This window comes from Macaca mulatta, chromosome X (assembly GCF_049350105.2).
Source record: "Macaca mulatta isolate MMU2019108-1 chromosome X, T2T-MMU8v2.0, whole genome shotgun sequence".
In the NCBI taxonomy this organism is placed as follows: domain Eukaryota; kingdom Metazoa; phylum Chordata; class Mammalia; order Primates; family Cercopithecidae; genus Macaca; species Macaca mulatta.
The window spans coordinates 15,940,879-15,959,557 of record NC_133426.1 but is presented as its reverse complement, the minus strand read 5'-3'; positions in this window follow the sequence as shown (position 1 = coordinate 15,959,557).

Sequence of the window (18,679 nt, the reverse complement as noted above, 5' to 3'; positions counted from 1 at the left end):
CAGTTGTATAGGGAGGATACAAACTTGCCCTAGGGTGGCCTTTGGATAAGTATTCAGGTATCTCAGGTGATGGGCAGGGCCATAGAACTCCCAGTGGATTATGTCCTTTGTCTTCAGAGTTCCTTGGCTGTCCCACAGAGCCTGCAATGGCAATCCACCTCCTTAAAAGCATCTGTGGTATTCTCTTGGCTTTCCTGGTATGTTCCTGCAGTAGTTCTTGGAGCAAAAGCTCATGATGTGAGTCTCCACACACTGCTCTGCCCATCCAAGAGGAAGCTGTAAATTAGTCTTGCCTCCTAGCCACCATTTTCCACCTACCCAGCCCGTATCTTTTAATCTCATTGTAGTTTTGATTTGCATTTCTCGGATGATCAATGATGTTGAACAATTGTTTGTATTCCTGTTTGCCATTTGCATGTCTTCCTTTGAGCAATGTCTATTCAAATCTTTTGCCCATTTCTTTTTATTGGATTATTAGACTTTTTCCTATAGAGTTGTTTGAGCTCCTTATATATTCTGGTTATCAGTCCCTTCTCAGATGGGTAGTTTACAGTGATCTACTTTTGAATGTTATATCTTTTTACATAGATTGGTAAATAAGAATAACACTTTTTGTTTTTTTAATAGCAAGAGAAAAAATCATGAATACCTACTAACTGAAGATCCTTTCATGAGCCACTAGTCCCCAATACTCATGGTTGTTAAAAAGTTTTTCCTGATTTGAAATCCTGTAGTGGTCCTGCCATCGCATTCAGGATAAAATGTGAATATTTTGTATGGCATATAATGTCCTGGACTATCAAGTCCCTGCCTGTCCTTCACCATTTCCTCCTTACACTTCTTACACTCCAATACTTGTTCCTGTTGTCTGGAATCTTTTGTGCTGCTGCTTCTCTTCATGAACTCTTTCGTCTTTCAAGACTAATCTCACCTGTAGATTTTGATGATCTTGGTTTTGAATTGTCTACTGAATTGTTTGTTTTTCTTTTCATTCATCTTTTAAATAAATTATTTTTCAATTTTCAAGAGACAAGATGCTTTTGATTTGTTTGAACTTACACTACTGCTTTCTAGTTGCTAAACTTATATTCTAATAAAGATGACATTGCTGTGATCAATCTCATTGTTTTTAATTTTGATACTTCCTACATAATGAGAATCATTTAAAAAGCATTATTAAAAATTATGCATTTATCAAAATTGTAATTTAGAGTAATAATTTCAGGCCAAAAAACCCAAAAGTCATTCTTGACTGTTTTTTTTCCTCTTACACTTTGCATACTGGATACTCAGAATTCTCTGTTCTCATTTTCAAAATACATCCAGAATCTAACCACTTATGTTACCTCCACATGAGTTTGATCCTACATCAGGCCAGACCCTTGTGGTAGCATCCCAACAGGGCTCTCTGCTTTTGGTTTTGATAGTCAGGCTCTTCTTCATGAAACATCCATGAATTAGTTGGATGGCAAGTCATCCCTGTACTCCAAATCTTCAGTAGTCTCTCATCTCATTCTCCATTAAAACTCAAGCCCCTAAAACGCCACCAATGCCACAATCACCCACTGTTCTGCCCCCAACTCCCTATAGAGGCATCAACCCCCACAGGAGGTGAGCTCCTGCCTGATTCTCCCAGTCTGTAATGATTTCTCTGATATTCCTAAGGAGCTCTCCTTCACTTCCTTCTGGTCTTTACTCAATGCCTACCTTCTCACTGAAGACTTTTCTGAGCATTCTTTTTAAAATTGAAAACTCAGCCCCCAAACACATATGGAACTGCTCTCGGCCCCTTTCCTGGCTTATTTTTCCTCATTTTGCTTATTGCTGTCTTTCATGCTTAACATTGTACTCAATCATTTTCTTATCGCTGGGTGCCCCACTTTGGAACATATACCTTGCAAAGGCAAGGTTTGTTTGTTTGTTTGTTTTTCCTTTCTTCCTTTCTCTTCTGTTCACCACTGTATCTCCTGAGATGAAATAGTGCCTGGTAATGTTGTAGGCACTCAAAATATTTGTTCAATAAAGGAGTAAAAAATAAATGAAAGAAATGAATTCAGCGATATGAAGACATTCTCATAATACAATGATAAGTCAAAAATGTGGATTTAAAATTTTATTTTTTATTTTTATTTTTTGGTTATTGAAGTACTTTTGATTTTTATTAAAGTGTATATAGTTTTTTGCAAATAAATTAAGGAACCTTTAGTTAAAAAAGATTACTTCATGCACTAAGAAGACGCATCACTGTATTAAACATTTTATTAGGGTGGCTGTCTTTGGATAACCTACATTAAAGGTTTGATGATAAAATTTTATTTCTAGTACAAGCCTAATTCTGCTTATTAGTAAAAGACATAAATCTAGGAAGAGGTTGGAAGGAATAAAGTTAATAATTATTATCTTGAAATGGTACATTCTTTTGTATTTTGTGTATTTTCAGAATTTTCTATAATGAGCATTGTAACTCCGCAATCAAGAAAAAATCAATTCTTTTAAAGAAAATGATGATAGTATAAAAATAATTCCAAACAAATTCTTCTTATCTTCATGATACCAGATGGTGGACTGGGCTCTCTTAATGTCTCTTTCTTTCTCCCATCCCTCACTCCTTCCTTCTATCCCTTTTTCTTCCCTCGTCTACTCTAACACTATGAGTAATTTGGCCAAAAAACACAAATCATTGGTTCTGTTGATGCTACAGTGTCCATGCACTAAGGGAGTCATTTTTTTAGGTTTTCAGGGAATTGGGAATTCCCTTGTAAAAGTCATTTGAATGCTTTTTTGGGAAGATCAGTTTTATCCCCACTGTATATTATGAATTAATTTTAGTTATTTATGTGCTAAAATAGTATTAGACGGCTGCTTGCTCATTCTTTAAAAACTTAGTTTAAATTTCAATATTAGTTCTTGGAATTATCTGATTTCAACAAGTATTTTATTCATATTTATGTTCCAATACCATGTAAGATGTGACTATGTTAGGTACTAAACATACGTTATAATCTTTTCCTCTCTCTGCTGGTTCTGTTCCTAGAGTCACAGAAACAAACAAACAAACAAAAAAACCAGTAACCTAGCATTTGGCCTTTTTATATTAAAGAAACTCACAAATAATTTTGATTGAAAGGGTTTTAAAAATGTGTGTGTGCTGTTATTGTTGGTGTAGCATTAGCTGTCAGTTATAGAGACAGGTTTAATTTTAGATCATTGATTCACAACTGCAGGTTATTTTGCCCCCAAGGGACACTTGGCGATGTCCAGAGAAATTTTTGGTTCTCACAACTAGGAAACAAGATTGCTACTGGCATCCAGTGGGTAAAGGCCAGGGAGGCTGCTAAACAGCCTGCAGTGCACAGAATATCCCACAACAAAGAATTATTGGGCCCAAAATGTCAGTGGTGCTGAGGTGGGGAAACCTTGTAATCCACATGGAGAGTGGGTAAATGCAAGCATGGAAAAGGCTGGCCACCCAAAAAATGCCAACCAGAGAGGTCCTAGTCTTAGACCATTTTCTGAGCCAATGATCTCTTCCTTGCTTTAGTTTGTTTGCTTTTTTGTTTAAGGGTAGGAGAAAGTTTTTAGTCACATCCCAGTTGGGTGTTATAGCTGAATAAATACTTTGTCATCTGAGGGTTCAGTTTGGCTAGCTGAGTTATTCATCACATTACAATATCACCTCACACGTGGATTGCTCTAAAGTGCCTGAGCAATGCTGGAGGTTAGGAAAAGCTGCTGGTGACCTGAGCAAATACCTACAGAAAGAAAACTCAATCAAGCCAGCTGTTCAGGCCTGAGGAGGGTTTTGCTCTGCACAGTTTCTTTCTGAGACAAATGAAGATAGGTGTTGAAGGCATTTTAAGGAGGGAAAGTAGGGAGGAGTAACCTGGGCATGCAGTACAGCCCCAAAAGGCAGAGGCTGGACCTCTCTCTGCCTCATTGTTCCCATCCTTCCAGGCTTTCTCCATTTCTTTTTCTGTTTCCACTCCTCTTATCCCCACCAGCCCCATCATGGTGTTTAAACATTTGTGATTATAAGGATACAATAAGTTTTAAAGATCAGTTACAATAGTTATTAACTGACAGACATTCTTTGTTTTTGCCTTTTCATTCATTTTTCAAACACTGTGTTTATTTTCATGGTTTATTGGAAAACAACAAGATTTTACAAGTTTGTAAGCTTACTTTCCAAATCAAAGTTATCTTTTAGAAGTCTAAATATCCCAGGCTGCCCCAGCCTGTGGAGAAGCATGTGGTCACATTTACAGTAATATCCAAATCTTTTCTGCTCTTCCTAGATCTGAGACCTTCTTCAAAAGCTCTCCTAGTTATATGCCCTAGTTCCTGGGGCAGTGTTTTACATGTGTCAAGGGACAAAGCTGACCCTGATTGGCTCTGGCTTCATCATGGCTATCTGTTCCCGTCATGGCCACTCTGGACTTCATGTGTTCTGTGGCTTCTCAGCTGGGCTGCTGCTGCTGGGTTCCAGTGTCGAAGTAAAATGAATGCCTTTTCCACCTCTCTCCGTCGAACTTGGCTCAGAGTCAGCCCAGTCTTTCATCAACACAACTCTTTTGTCTTTTGTGCCCAATGCCCCTCTCTAGTGAGGCTCGAAAGCAGCCCATTTGGCAGGTGTGTGTTTGGATAGGAGAGTACAGAAAGAAAGGAACAGAAGAAAAACATCTCTTTATCTTTCCACTGACATTTTTCACCTCTTCATACAGGGGTTACTCTATCATACATAGATTACCACCTTAGGAAAAAAAAATGAAGAAGAAGAAAAATCAAGCACTGCTCCCAAAGCATATGAACCCATGAAAAGAGATACTTTGCAGATGGACATCGGTCATCTAAATATTCTTACTAATAGGATACAACACTACAAAACTCCTGGGGGCTACAATTTACATTGTAGTTTATGCAGATGGCATCCCTGGAATTTTGGAGTGCACAGCTCCAGTACTCGTATGCTGTGGACTTGTTTACTAAATCATCTAAATTCCAGTATTGATCCAGTTGATAAATCAGTAAAATATCATTCCTAGATACAGACCTCAAATGGTTAAGAATTTGTTATACCAAAATTCAAGACAAAATCATACACAAATACTGGCCAGAGCTTTATTGAAAGTTCTTACTTTAATATCTGTTGAATATTATCCTAAGATTGACTTCTAGGAATATATATCCTGATTGGATTTTGTGACACCTTGACTATAACTTAACTATAATCCTAACAGATTTGTTGATAGCTTTAGTATATCTCTAGTTTTTATGCTTCATCTTCTGAAGAATTATTCTTCTCAGAGTTAATACTTTGAAGCACAGAATATGTGGTTCTGATGTCATCTTTCTGGACAACTGCATGATCTGTTGACAAGCATTAGCTTGGTTCCCCCTTCTTAAGCCCCAAGATTAAACTGAGTCTGGGGCTTGGCACTGTAACATTTGCTTTGCCTACATTTCAGTTGAAGTTGACAAATTGAAATTGAAATAACATGCGAGGAGACTGTTGATAGGTGTCATATTTCTGGCTCAGTCTTCAATTTAAGACCTATACCATGATAGAAGTGCGAATTTAAGAGTGGGAAAAGAAGAAATTTAGACTCACCACAAGAATGTCAGTCAGCTAGATATCTTGACAGATTGACATGTTATCTTGAATGGAAGCGTAGTTGATGGATATTCTAACATTGGATTGAGTTCCCTAACCACAGTCTAATCTCATTTTAGGCCCTAAATGTCTTCCTGAAATTTGTTGTGTCAAAAAACATTTGTAGTCTGGATTATATTTTATTACTGACTTAAGCATATATACACAAAACAATTTATCCCCAAAATGTAAGAAGAAAAATCCACAGAGACAGCTCAGTATTCCAATGAAGAATATTTTTCCTTTAGCTGGTAGAGGGGTATGTCCATCTCTCAAACTGATAATCCGGTGTGTAGCAGCTCACATAGTATGTGTGCTGGCCTTTAAAAGTATTCATGTATTGCAAGTTTGCCACGGTTTTCATTTCTTTATTACTGGTTGTAATTACTCACTTTAAAAAATATTTAGATTCAGTAGGTACATGTGCATATCCATCGCCCAAGTATTGAACATTGTACCCATAGGCAGTTTTCAATCCTCACTCTCCCAGCCCTCTCCCATTTTGTAGTCTCCATTGTTTATTACTTCCATTTATATAAACTTGTGTATCCATTGATTAGCTCCCACTTATAAGTGAGAACATGTGATATTTGACTTTCTCTTTCTAAGTTATTTCACTTAGGATTATGGCCTTCAGCTCCATCCATGTTGCTGCAAAGGACATGATTTCATTCTTTTTTATGGATGCATAGTATTCCATGGTGTGGAATATATATATCACATTTTCTTTATCACTCACTTTAAAGTCTGTGGAACATGTAAAATATCACACTGAAAAAGTGACTATGCCACTTTTTCTAATAAGGGTGACCACAAACTAATAAAAGCCTTCTAGAGATTTTATTTTTTATTTCACTTAGTAGTAATAGGCTAAACCTTTACTTTCAGGTCCTTAATCCCACCCTTGCTCTGTCTTATGAGGATCTTCATATATTTTCTTCTCTCTGCTTGGAACATTCCTTACCTCATCCCCACTCCATTACCCCATTAGTTGCTGGCCTAACTTTCCCTGAGAAGTCTTTTTTGATTCTTCATCACTGGATTAGAAAACCCCTTTTACGATTCCAAAACATCCTGGATTAATCCTTTTTGTAGTGCCTTTGATGCTAATTTGTAATAGTTTATTTCCTTTCTGTCTCCCCAATAGATTTCAAGTTTCTTGAGGGTGAGGGCATTAAATCTCTCTCATTCACTGCTGTCTGCCCAACCCTAGTCTCATGTTGGGTGCATACAAGTCCCTCAATAAATATTTATTGAATGAAGACTTAAATAATGCATTGGCCAGCTATCCATACCTATTTCTTATACCTATTGCTAAATTGCGAATTGAAAATACACCTCTTACTTCCATTTTTCTCATCAAGTGACTATTTGAGACATTTATCAGTGACACAGGAAGATGTCTTTCAGTTTGCCTTGTGTTAGTATGGCAATGGTCCTCCAAAGCATGCTTCATTCAAAACAACATATACTCATATTGGATGACTCTCTTGATCTTGAACCTACAAGTGGAAACTGTACTCAAGTTATGTACAGACCAATATAAGCATCTACTTGAATTTTGTGAAAACCCTAGATCCGATAGTAGAGACACTTGAAGCCTTTTATAAATAGAAAACATGTTAATAAGTGTATACTTACTAAAATTTTCTCTTTCCATTTTATCGAATATATGGTTGAAGTATGACTAATTTAATCTCTGGTGGTAAGCAAATAAATGATTTTGACCATGACAGAGCACTAATAGTCTTACCATCTTGCCTAATTTTTGGTATTCTGAATTCTTTTTTTTTTTATTTTTATTTTTATTTATTTATTTTTTTTGAGACGGAGTCTCGCTCTGTCGCCCAGGCTGGAGTGCAGCGGCCGGATCTCAGCTCACTGCAAGCTCCGCCTCCCGGGTTCACGCCATTCTACTGCCTCAGCCTCCCGAGTAGCTGGGACTACAGACGCCCGCCACCTCGCTCGGCTAGTTTTTTGTATTTTTTAGCAGAGACGGGGTTTCACCGTGTTAGCCAGGATGCTGAATTCTTAATTGTATAATAAAATCATTACACTGTGACTCAACCATTTAAATTGAAAAAAATTAAACCAACATTCTTAGAGTAATTCTATTAAAGAATGAAAAATGGCTTGCTATTAGTTAGAAAAGATCTGACTTTAAGGAATGAATAGAGAAAAAGAAATCCTTTTAGAATCCTATTCAATATTTTCAGAAACAAGATAGATTTCCTTTCAACATGTTGGAATAAAAATGGAGTTCTTTCTAAAATCATGACAAGTTTTACCTATGGGTATGAAATTTTAAATAGGAAGAGTAATAGCAAGGGATGGGCCTTTATCCAGTAACACAGAAATAAATGATTTTGCTAAGGGTATGGAGATGTAGAAAATGAATCATTATTGAAAATGCTTAGGTTTGCAACTCAGGAAGACTGAGGACAGTAGTTCTCATACTTCTTGTCATAGAGGGCATATTTTTATAGTAAAAATTCCATGGACTCTTCCCTAATGATGGATAATAATATTTCTAATGTTTGTTAATTAATCACAATAAAAAGGTGAATATGATGTCAAACACTACTTGAAAATGATATATGTTTAATTAATAACAAAGTGTCTTTAACACATTTGAAAAATAATGGTTCAAAAATGTTTGAGATCTTATTTAGACATTCAACATAAAATATTTCATGTGCAGGTGGATTTATGAACCCTTTGCAATAATTCCTAACTTTTGGAGTCTGTGATTGTAGGCTGGAAACCACAATTGGGACTTATAAAAAGTTATCTCATTTTTATGAAAATTACTTCTAATATACATGATAGGACACGTTAGTCATTCCTTAAATCTTTTTCCCTAATGTTTCAAAAGTTTAGTTGTTTACCTTTATTAGACATTAAACGAGTTTTTTTCTTAATGGGACAATTCACTGAAGACATATCTTGTCTAGACTGCAGACTCTCAGGCATAGTTGGATATGCCATAAACAGGGATAACTTGCCTCTGTTTTTGCATTCATCATATTCATTGTAATCATTTCCTAATTCATTGAATTTAAGATGCCTTTGGTTGTAGGAGATTATTTTGTGTAGCACTTACAAAGAAAAATGTTTCCAATTAAACTCTGACACAATGCTTTTGATGTTATTTGATTTTTAAATTTTATGCTTATTAAAAGAGATGTTTTACATTTATTTAGACATAGATTTTCACTATATATCACCATTGTGCATTCATAAAATGAAAAATATACATTAACTCAATTGGTTTAGGTATTGCTAAAACCTTTTTCCATTCATGGTCCAGCTTTTCTACATTAGTTGCTTTTCAAAAGCATCTATGTCCATCTTCCCTGACGTGGTATTGTCCCATTACTAGTGTTGGTGCTGAAGCATTGCTTTAAAGTGTGCTATACTAGTGTCTGGATTTTCTCCCAAGCCCCTGGCATCCATTCTGCCACCTGAAGGTACTGAAGAAACATTTTCAGACAACTGTGATTCATCTTCCTTCCTCAAATTATTCTTAAATAATTTGTTGTCTGAAATGACAAAAAGTTGCTGTGGCCCAGTCATGGCCCTAGGAATAAACTGTGTTCCATAATTTATAGGCAACCATTTTTAGACAGCTTTTAAAATGGCTCCCAAGGATCTTCACCTCCTGGTATTCAAACCCTTGTATAATCCTCTCCCCTTGAGTATGGATGGAACCTGTGACTTGCTTCTAATGAATAGAATTTGGCAAAAGTGATGTGTGACACTAATGAGATTAAGTTACAAAATACTGTGACTTCTTTTTGGCTATCTGACTCTCTCTGTCTCTCTTTCTCTCTCTCTCCCCTCCTTCTCCCTCCCTCTTTCCCTCTCTCCCTCTCTTGTTTCCTCACTCTAATAAACCCAGTGGTCATGTCATAAGCTACCCTACAGAGAGATCACTAGGCAAGGAACTAAGGGAGATCTCTGGCAACCAAGGCCTCACTCCAGTAGGCCGTGAGAAATTGAATTCAGTCAATAACCACTTGATCCACTTGACTGAGCTTGGAAGCAGATCCATCTCCAGTTGAACCTTAAGATAATCACAACCTCGGAAAGCACCTTGACTGCAGCCTGTGAGAGTTCTTGAGTCAGAGGACCCAGCTAATCCATGCTTGAATTTCTGAGCTACAAAAACTTTTATAAGATAAATGTCTTCAGCCACCAAGTCGTGGGGTAATTTGTTATGCAGCTATAGATAATGAATGCAGGCAATAGCAACTACATCATGAATGTCATCTGGCTGATAGCAGTTGTAAATTGTCGTTGATTGCAGGATGCATCTCAATTTTAGCAATGATAAATGTGGATAAATAATCTATCTTTTAGAATAGATGGAGAAGTCGAGTAGTTTACTTGTCTGTTGTCCCCATTAGCATAACTCCTTAAATGAAAGAACTGTGTTTTATTCAGCTCTGAGTGTCCATGGTGCTCAATGCATAAGAAATGCTTTATAGGTGTTTGCTATTTACCACTGGACAAAAAGACCTAGCTAGAGGCAAATCTTGAGAATAAGAATTTGCTCGTTGTCAGGGTTTAGCTGGTATGACTCATACCTTAAATGCTCCTTTTAAAAGTTCCAGTCTATGTTCTTTTTAATATAACAATGCCACTCATTTCATTTGTTCTTCTGGTACTGAGTGTATTAGTCCATTTTCATGCTGCTAATAAAGACATGCCCAAGACTGGGCAATTTGCAAAAGAAAGAGGTTTAATGGACTTACAGTTCCACGTGGCTGGGATGGCCTCACAATCATGGCAGAAGGTGAATGGCACCTCTCACATGGCAGCAGACAAGAGAAGAGAGCCTGTGCAGGGAAACTCTTTATAAAACCATCAGATATTGTGAGACTTATTCACTATCATGAGAATAGCATGGGAAAGACCTGCCCCCATGATTCAATTACCTTCCACCAGGTTCCTCCCACAACACCTGGGAATTGTTGGAAGTACAATTCAAGATGAGATTTGAGTGGGGACATAGCCAAACCATATCACTGAGGTTTAGAAATACCCTCGTGGATGTCGAGGACATCAACTGAAGTTGGACTTTATGAATACTATTTCTAATTTAAGAATTACATGATATCTTTTCATAATTTTGATTAAAATCCTATGAGAACATGTAGAAGATTGCCAGCAAAGGAGTATTCTATACCTTAGTTTTTTTGGAAGGTGGAAGAATAATAATATTTTAATTTATAAGTGGAGAAAATTAATTCCATACTTAGAAATTCAGGTTGTTCAGACTAATCTAAGACAACAAACTGATTTCTGTGTGCAGAGAAAGCCAACATTTTAGTGTGTGGCAAAAAGTCACCTAGTAACTTAAAAAGTAGGTTTTAAACTTGGAGCTTATGTTGATTCATCTATGGACAAATATAGGTAGCATGCTTTTTGCTCTGTTATTTAATAATTGCATGGATGTTTATTTCCCTCATTAAATTCTAGGCTCTTGAAGACAAGGACTGTGTGATACCACTTATTACAACGGCAACGAGAAACTTTTTGAGCATTTATGATGTGTTAGGCACTGTGTTAATCTCTTTACACGTCTGATCTTATTTATTCTTTAAAACCACCCCATGAGGCAAATAATACTTTTAGTTTCATAGATTAAATAAGAGAAGCTTAGAGAGGTTAGATAACTTGTCAATATCACTCAGCTATCAAGTGGTAAAATCAGGATTTGAACCTAGTGCCATATTTGCAAAGTCCATCCTCTCAGCCACTGAGTTTTATTTGTTCCCTCTTAGTTACCATTGTATTCCCAAGCACTTGGCATGTTGCCTTGCACATAGGGTGTGCTTAATAGATATTTGCTGAGCTGAAGTCATTAATATATATCCATTAGATTCCCACCATCTACATATTAGGTGTTGAGTTAGCTAATTACTTAACTGAAGGAACTTTTTAAAATTTTAAGACAGGAGTATTAATACTGAACTTATATCCTTTATATAGCAAGTTATACAGGGAAATAAGCAATCCCATTCTAAAGAAATGTGATAAATTCATGTGAAAAATAAAATATATATTTTTTGCTATTATAGTACCTTGAAATTACCAGATTAATTATACATTTCTTTCTTAAATATGTTTCCCCTTTTCTCTTTGTTTTTCAAATTAACTTATAGAGGCTATATCAACATGTCTGGTTTTAGTTTTGAGATACAGATATGCTTTTGAGGAATGATAACAATGAAATTCATCTGAGAATGCTGTCAACAAACTGATAACTTATTTCTCTGGTGGATATTATAATGATGCAATAGTTTCAGATCTTGAATATGGGACTTTGTAACAAATGATCCTTTAGGGGCCTTGTTATCCTACTTAATTAGAGATGAACTAGATAATTTATCTATTTCTATTTAAAATTTTTCATCAAAGTAGATGATAAGTGTTGTGAGTGATATTTTTCTTTGTAAAATAAATGGCTTTGTCGAATTACTTAGAAACATTGTTGCAAAATAATAAGCAACTGAAACTACGTTGTACTATTTCTATGTTCTCAAAAAATATATACTTACTAGAGAAGACCCTCAGCTTTCCAGCAGGGCAAGTTCTAGAGGTTCTACTGATAGATTCTAGGAGGCCCTTTTAAGATGCAGAGGAAGGAGACAAGGGCAGGTGATTCTGTGAACAGAGTAAAAGGCTGACTGTTCCTCCAAGGAGGATGATAATACTAATTCCTCCACCTTGCTCTTTTCCCTCGTTGTTCCCTTCCTCCTCCCAAGGTTGGAGGGATGGGGGAAGGGTCAAAGGAAGGGACACTGGGCTGAAATGTAGGAGGCTAGACTTTCTTGGGCTAAACGTCTGAGGACTGAAGACTGTTTTCTTCCTTCCAGTCTTTCCATCCTTTCATTTTTCCATCCTTTCAGTAATTTATTTATTGAAAAAATATTCACTGAATGCCCAACTTATGCTAGAAACTGTGATAGGTATACTGGCTACAGTGAGCAATATAAAACACTTTCCACTATGAACAAATTATTTATTGAAATACTTCAATGGGGGAAATTCAGTTTGCAAAGTGTTACTTTATGCAGTATGTACCTCACATTTTGTGAAGAACCCAGAAAACAAAAAGTAAAACAAATAAAGGTGGTTCCAAATTTTGCATGTTGTATGCAGAAAACAGAGTAATGCATCAAGAATAACCATGAGGTGTGGCAAGAGCTGCTATTACAGGGTGAAAAAGATCAGGGAAACGTCTTTACGGTGATGTTTGAACTAAGACTGAAGAATGAGAATGAGTTAACCATGCAAAGAGCTAGGAAAAAAACATTCTAGGAAGAGAGAGCAGGCAATCAAAGGCCTTAAAAGGGGGAATAGATTGATGTGTATGAGGTCAGTGTAGTTGGAATCTGTTAACAGAGTAATTGTGGAACAAAATGGGATTGGAGATTGAGGCAAGAGTAAGACGAAGGAGGCCATGTCAGGAAAGAAGTTCACACTTCTAAGTGCATTAGCGAGTCACTGGGGAGTCACTGAAGAAAGTGAGCTAAGGAGGTGATTTGACCTGATGTACATTTTTTAGAACCCTCTCACTATTGTGTGAATAAAGGGTTGGAAAGGGAAAAGGAAGGAAGACATCAATCCACTCAGGAGACTATTGCAGTAATCTAGGGGGCAGACAATGGTATAGACTAAGGCATAGTGAAGGAGATGGCCTTGAGACATATTTGGAGACAGAGCCAATAGGGAATACCAGTGAATTGGATGTTTGTGTCTTGCGTACCTGAGTGGATGGTGGGGCCATTAACTGAGATGAGGAAGACTAGGAGAGATGTAGAATTGAGGAAGGTAGAAAATCAATGGTTCCGTTTTGGACATGTTAAGTTTGAGGTACTGTTCAGATATGCATGTGAGGATATCAGGTGGGCATTTGGAACAGGAGTTAGGATTTATGATGGGAATCTGGGACTAAACACAAACTTTTGAGGGGCATTGGCATATAGATGGCATTTAAAACCAGGATCTTTCACGAACATGACTAAGGAAAGAGTAGAAGGAGAAGGAAAGAAGCCCCAGGAGTGAACCATGGGATATCCCAATATTTAGTCTAGAGAAGGAGCTGGCAAAGGAGACTGAGCAGGGGAAGCTACTAACATAGGAGGAAAACCAGGGCAGTGAGCATGATGGAAGCCAAGATAAAATTATGCATCAATAACTTAAAAATGACATACTAAAAATGTGTAAAGATACTGCAGAGAGAGTTTTCCATCACCTGTTGACTACTGCTAGGGCTCTGGGCAAAATGATTGATCTGTTCCTTAGTCTCCATTTCCTCTCATCTTTCTCTGGCATTCTGGCCTCAAAATCAAAGTAGCTTCTCTGGGTTGTGAAGCAGGTTGCAAAATTTCTTCTATTTCCTTCTACCCCAACCCAAGTTCCAGTTCGTTGGAGACTATTTTAGTTGGATGTGGGTCCAGTGAAAACATCATGGTGTGTGTGGCCAGTAGGTCCAAACTTCTTAAACTGTGTTTGCCATCCTGCTGAATGGGGCCTGAGTAAGCAAAGAGCATTGCTGAGGGAGGCAATGTAAGCTACCACTGCAGTGTCTTCAAGACAAAAATACTGAATATTTTTGCATGTGTATTTATTTTACCAAAATAAAAATTTTATTAATTGTATTCTTCAAATATTTATTTTGCAAGAAGTAAATATGGAATCTTCGTTTTATTTATATGTTCAAAAAATAGGTTCTGTTTAATTAAATATTAATTAAATATTCTCATTAACTGACGGTTATTTAATTATCTTTTGTATTTTTATAAGAAAAAGTAGACGTATTTTCCTCCTACAATTATGATGATCAAATGAGTAAAATTTTCTTTGTGTTTTAAAAATAATAATATTTAAACTCTAATATTAGAACTTGTTTTCACTGTGATGAAACTATGAGGCCAGGGTGTCAATGGTTATATAGATATGTTAAAGATCTCTCCTTTCTTGATAGTTCTACCTGATCTGGTTTAAGACCTTCAAGGAAAAAGGAAGTCCTTGTTTTGATGTTTTATTTCTAAACATTATCTGTGGAACATAGTATAAAGAAGTAAACTTGCCAAGGAAAGACATAACATGATATTGAAAAACAAGAGAAGGCTGATGGCTGATGGAGTGAAAGTGATACTGTTTCATTCATTGCTATATACACTACTCGCAAAACTCCTTGTCTGTTTTCTCCCCATCAGCATAAAATAAATATTATAGACCAAGAAATATAAAAAATGTAAATCTCCAAGGTAGAGTACTTCGTTGACTAGATGTCTGTTAACTTGTGCTATCTAAGCAAAATTGACCCATTCAGTTTTCAAACTTCAATAAAATCTTACTTAACTAGAACAAATAAGCCAGAATTCCCAGTCTGTCTAGTTTTAGTCTACATGTAGGAGAAAGAGTCAAAGGAGAAAAGAGTCCACAAATTCACATGGAAGGATTCAAGTTCTACTTTAGAAGTATCAGTTTCTGTATCTTTTGTTTAAAAAAAGAATAACAAAGCTAGTAAAAATTTAAAGGCCTTTACTTATTGTTCACAGAGCATTAATTTTACTGTGCTTTTCGGGATCTACCATCAGGATCTGGAATTGGCTGAAGCAAACAATACTTTGTAGTACACCATAGAAATCCTATTCTCACCTCTCTTTTTGATCTTGAATTTTCTCATATCCACAATAACTTAAGGCAATAGCTTTGTTCCAGAAGACGAAGCAGACCTTGAATATTTGTAGATTTTTGGGGAGTCATGAGAGATAATGAAAGCTAGAATTCCAAAGGGGTGGCTTAAGGATTACTGCTTACTTTGATACAGCAACAATCACATCATGGAAAATGGGGTATCCATCTCCTCAAACATTTATTTTTTGTGTTACAAACAATCCAATTACACTCTTTTAGTTATTTTTAAATATACAATTAAATTATTATTGACTATTATCACCCTGTTGTGCTATCAAATACTATTGATCTTTATCTTGCCCCAGTAAAATGCATGGCATATTTCAAAATTTATTAAAATAGAATGGCTTATATAATATTCAGTTATACTCACTTAAAACTATTTTATTGATTATTTGTTACTATGGGTTGAATATGATTTGTCCTCTCCATGTCAATTCATGTTGAAATTTGATTGCTACTGTAGCACTGTTGGGAGATGAGGCCTAATGGGAGGTATTTGGGTCATAGGGGCACTGCTCTCATAAATAGATTAATGCCATCGTGTGAGAGTGAATTCTTCCTCTCATTGGACTGGATTAGTTACCACAAGAGCAGATTGTTATAAAGAGAGGTTGCCTCTCATGGTTTGTCTTTTTTGCATATGCACACTTCCTTTTCCACCACTTCTCCGCCATGTTATGATGCACCACGAGGCTCTCATCAGAAGCAGGCTAGATGCAGCTGCCTGACCTTCCAAGTCTCCAGAATTGTGAGACAAAATAAACCCCTTTTCTTTATAAATTACCCAGTCTCAGGTATTCTGTTATAGCAACAGAAAACTGGCTAAGACATTTGTCATATGCAAGAAAAACTGTGTGAGGCACCATGGGGGATGACAAAGATGCATGATAAACATTTATTTCCCTTACAAAGAGTTTAACCTAATCAATAGAAATGAGACTCCAGTCCATTTCTGCCAACTATCATGCAGATATGTCACCTTGCACCTGGCTGTTAAACCTTTATCCCATCCTGAAATGTTTACAGGATACTAGTCAAGTTCCTCACAGTGCACCGTCCACCGGGGAAATGTGAGCATGTCCTTAGGGCCCCAGAAGCATATTTTATTGCCTAGTGCCTAGCATATAGTATGCATTCAATGAATATTTGTTGAATAAGTGAATACATGAATGAATGCTGCAGAAACTAAATGGCTTAAAGTGGCTTCTAACTAATCCCAGGCAGTAATATATACTGGGAGAAATAGGCTCTTTATATACCTGTCTTCAATGGTAGAAAATGCTTTCCATATGAGTCCTAGAGACATCTTGTCACACCTAATTGACTAGGTAGTTTTCATTATTTCAGGATTGTCTTTGGAAAGTGCTATGGTTTGAATGTGTCCCCTTCAAAATTCATGTGTTGGAAATTTAATCCCCAATGTAACACTGTTGGGAGGTGGGGCTTTTCAGGAACTATTGAGGTCATGAGGGCTCTGCCCTCATGAATAGATTAATGCTGCTGTAGAAAGGGCTTGCAGGAGTGGGTTTGTTCTCTCTTGTCCTTCTGCCTTCTACTGTGTGAGGACATCAAGAAAGCTGTCACAAGATTCCAGCACCTTGATATTCCCAGCCTCCAGAACTGTGAGGAAATGAATTTCTATTTTTTACAAATTACTCAGTTTCAGGTATTCTGTTATAGCAGCACAAAATGGACTAAGACAGACAATGATGCTTTTCTGATATTTTAAAGTTGGTATCCATAAGAATTATTCATGCAGATTCTCAGATCTCCATTCCCCCAGATTCACTTTCAGGGGTTTGAATTGTGCAGAAGCATTCCAGGTGATTCTGATGCAAGTTCCTGCAGACCACATTTTTAGAAACACTATTATTGAGTACAGATAGGCACATTGATCTTTAGGATCTCACCAGACTTTATAACTAAAACCGTCTAAAAATTCATACTATTGGCTTGAGAATAATTTTAAAAATAGAAATTAAGATTTCAAAAGCACAAGTCATATATACAAAGTGGCTTTGCAGTTATCAGAAAATATGATTAGCAGGGCTACTGTAATATGTGAGGTCGCCCAAGATTACCATTGATTAAGAAAGATTTATGCAAGGCTTGAATCAATAGGTCAGTTGTAATAGCTAGTCCGGCGTTGTTACTGAGTTACCATATGATTTATGGTTCCTAGATCAATAAAGATGAAGTGAGTCTTTAAATTTTTAGGCAAGTGTGTATGTGAAAAGAAGCTAAAACAGGGCCAGCTTTGAAAAAACTCAAGAGAAGTGTTTATTCAAGAACAGTTTTTTTCTAGAGTGACTTTATTGGGTCAGTGTGATACCAGTGATCTCGACAGCAACAATTTATAACTCAAAAGTGAACATGAAGCTTTTCAAGTTGTTCATGCAGGCATACCTGAGAAATATTGGAGATTCAGTTCCAGACTACCACAATAAAGTGAATATCACAATAAAGCCAATCACAGGAATTTTTTTTTGGTTTTTCAGTGCATATAAAAGTCATTTTTATACAATACTGTAGTCTATTAAGTGTGCAATAGCATTGTGTCTTAAAAAACAGCATAATACCTTAATTAAAAATATTTTATTGCTAAAAAATGCTAGCAATCATCTTAGCCTTCAGTGAGTCATAATCTTTTTGACCAGCAAAAAATGAGAGTCTTCCATTGATGTTGATGGCTACTGACTGATCAGGGTGGTGGTTGCTGAAAGTTAGGGTGACTGTGTCAATTTCTTAAAAAATAAGACAACAATGACTTTTGCGACATGAATTGAGTTTTCCTTTCACAAAAGATTTATATGTTTCATTCAATGCTGTTTCACAACATTTTACCCACAGTAGAACATCTTTCAAAATTGGAATCAATCCTTTCAAACCCTGCTGCTGCTTTATCAACTAAGTTTATGTAATATTCTAAACCCTTTGTTGTCATTTCCACAGTCTTCACAGCATCTTCACCAGGAATAGATTCCATCTAAAAAAAAATCACTTTCTTTGCTCATCCATAAGAAGCAACTCCTCATCTGTCCAAGTTTTAACATGAAATTGATAAAACAATCAATTATAATCCAGTAACATCTTCAGGCTTCATTTCTAATTCTAGTTATTTTGCTATTTCTACCACATCTGCAGTGACTTCTCCCATTGAAGTCTTAAACCCCTCAAAGTCATCCATGAGAAGTGAAATCAACTTCTTCCAAACTTCTGTTAATGTTGATATTTTGACCTCCTCCCATGAATCATGAATGTTCTTAATGGCATCAAGAATGGTGAATCCTCTCCAGTAGGTTTTCAATT